Source organism: Sinocyclocheilus rhinocerous, unplaced genomic scaffold (genome assembly GCF_001515625.1).
Source record: "Sinocyclocheilus rhinocerous isolate Xijiao unplaced genomic scaffold, SAMN03320098_v1.1 scaffold3560, whole genome shotgun sequence".
Taxonomy (NCBI): domain Eukaryota; kingdom Metazoa; phylum Chordata; class Actinopteri; order Cypriniformes; family Cyprinidae; genus Sinocyclocheilus; species Sinocyclocheilus rhinocerous.
This window is the reverse complement of record NW_015654518.1, coordinates 25164-28167: the sequence shown is the minus strand read 5'-3', so window position 1 is coordinate 28167 and position 3004 is coordinate 25164. Positions and strand designations below refer to the sequence as shown.

At 35.4% G+C, this 3004-nt stretch overlaps 1 protein-coding gene across 1 annotated transcript in view; it reads left to right on the top strand.

Moving 5' to 3' along the window:
* The window catches only part of LOC107717466 (F-box-like/WD repeat-containing protein TBL1XR1-B), a 26784-nt gene that overhangs the window by 10514 nt on the left and 13266 nt on the right, over window positions 1-3004 (top strand). The gene's annotated exons all lie outside the window — the stretch shown is intronic.

The following is a 3004-nucleotide window of genomic DNA, read 5'->3' as shown; positions in this document are numbered from 1 at the left end:
TTTTTGGACTCCTTTTTAATGGTTAAATTAAATTTTATTCATAAAAAAGCATGTCTAATTAATTAAAATCATGAAACTTAAACAATTTAACATCAATGTATTAAAAATGTAACAAAAATTCCCAATCTTATGTTTTATTGTTACCAAATTCTGTTTTAGCATGTCTAATTGTTTGAAAGCATAAAAACAAGTTTCATTTATTCTTACAATAGCCTTATGATTTTTTGCTCAGAAATTTTGTGTTGTGTATTTACATTTCTAAGGCATAAACATTCATTTAATCTATCTTTTAAGTAATGAAAATTAAACAAGTTTTTTTTTTTTGGGAAAATAAAGGTAATTTAATATTACAATTAAAACATTGAATAAATATTGTATGATTATTCCTTAAAAATAAGGTTTTAATCATTTTAGTAGTAGAAGTAGCAGCCTATTACGTACATTCTATTGAACAATAGTAATATATTTCTGCCGCAATGCCTTCAAGTTAAACCGAACTTTTATTTTGACGGGTTGCCGTGAATACCTTTCTGTGTAGTAAACAAAACCGCGCGTCTGCGCCATTCATTAACACAGAGACACGCAGAAATCATATTTAAATAGTCGTTTTGCGGCTTAATATTTACAAATAGTAGTGGGAGTGGGAGTGCGCGCACGTGTGTGTGTGTGCGCGCGCATCGGGCGGAACTCCGCTGTGCGTGATACAGAGAGCGCGACCATAACGTAAAGACCGAAATGACATGCCGTCGTGTAAATAAGATAAATAACATAAGGCTATTTAGTTTGCTTAATAAAAGAACAAGGTATAGACCCGTTCTATCGGAAAGGTAACTTTAAATGACTACTGTTGTGATCGGGTGCTATAGAGAAAATATAATTAAATAAAATTAACTTGACCTTCAAGGGGAGCGGGGGTGCCGTTGGGGGGGCGGGCCGCCCCCCTAAAATAATGGCAGGCGTTTTATGTTTCTCATATGCAACAGAAATGGCAGTGATTATGAGTTGAACAACGCGGTGTTTGCGCCACTAAAATCTAGTCGCATAGGCAGAAAAAATGGTCGCAGTCTGGAGCCCTGGAGGTAAAGACGATTACAGTGACATACAGGAGTCGTACATTATTAGACATGCAAGTGTGTTATTATTAGTGTGCGAATAAACAGTCCGTGTGTCTGTGCTCTCTGAGCACATTTCAGTATGCAGGTCTCCAGACGACACATTTGCGACCAAATATATGAATTTGCGAGTGAAGTTTTTGCTGAGATCACAACTGGCGACTATATAAATTGACATGTTATGATATTTTTTCCTGATTGTTTTGCGATCACATCTTTTGTGATGTTGACGTAATAAACTAAGACGATGCGCATCGAAGTTTTAGTATAATAATCGCAATAAGCTTTGTGCTCTGTTACATTTTAACAAAGTATCAGCTTTAAAATCCTGTTAAATTCGTAACGATATTCAAATAATACATACCGGTTTTGGCGCTCTTTAATAATGTAGCGTGAGCGATCGCTGTAGCGCCTCAGTTCAATCCGTCAGATCTCTCTCTTTCTACTACAGTATGAAATAAACATGAATGCACATCAAAAGCTATTTTATAAGATACAGTACAGCTTACTGAAATGTCATGTAATCGCTCACTCAGTGTTTCAAACTGCGGAAAACACTTGTAAACAGTATATTTAGCTACCTCAGAATAACCATTCAGCATGCATAAGCTCATTAATCAGCTAAAAATAACTATAAAGAGGAGCATTTTGCTAAATACATGCGCTATATTGCATATTTTTACTTAACATGTTTTCTACATAAGAAAGAATGCAAGGAGCTAAAGATAAAATTCAACACGTCCAATATAATACAAATGTTACTAATGAAGTAAAACAGACTGGATGTGCAAGACAACATTTATAGGCTGCATACTACACTCAATAACCAAATGATGCAGATATAGTTATGGTCCGTGATATCGGCACAGATTCTGTGTAATAATCAACTCTTTGTGACTGAATGTAGTTCTCAAGTTGGTTGAACCTTAGTGTTTTGCTTTGCTTTTTTTAACTTGTGCTTTGCCTTGTTTAATAATTCTGAATGGATCTGTATATATCTATATATTGGCGTCTCCGTGTGGTTCTGTTTGGTATTGCAGCTTGACTTGTCGCTATTTATCCACCTTATTTTTCTCGTAAGAACTGGCGCGGCCTTTTGTAAATTTAATGTGTTTGGCTTCCGGTCTCATCCGCTTCCAGCTGTTTTTATCTGTACTAAACAGCTCGCAATTTGGTGCATCTCACCGTATTATTTTAATGTCTTAATTATGAAGACACTGGTTTGTAGTGCAAACAGTTTTACCGTTTACTGCATGATGTTATTCTTCTGGTTATTTCCCCACAGCGGCTAATGAACCGGAAGTCTCGCACATTCACAGAAAACGGCTTACTTCTGCTTTGAAAAATAAGGTGGATATATGTGTAGAAAATGCTCTAAACAAATGTGACATTTATTCTTTCCTCACAGTTTTTTTTTTACGAGAATTGCGACTTTGTCTTGCTATTGCGAGTTTATATCATATGCAATTCTGAGGAAAAAAAGTCAGAATTGTGAGATTAAAAAGTCGCAATTACCTTTTTTTTATATTTTTATTCAGTGGCTGAAACGGGCTTCCGGCTAATACACTATTAAGGTATTAGGTATAGTTACCAATCAAATTAAATCAGTATCAACAAAAGTAGTGTTTGCAGTGCAGAGCAACAGAATCTGCGTCTGAAGTGGCGTTTAGATTCATTCACAGACTGTTCAATGCAGGACATGAATGCAGTAAACCTGCAGTTACAAATGCATAAATAATGTTTTGATGTTTAAAAACAAAATGTTGAATGCTGATATCTGAAATGGAGAGAGAAGAGAGGGAAATATACTTTAAATATAAACCTAAAATCGCCAGTAGGTGGCGGCAAATCACTGCATGAGTGAGTTAGTCGCTTACTTTTCTTTTTAGGAG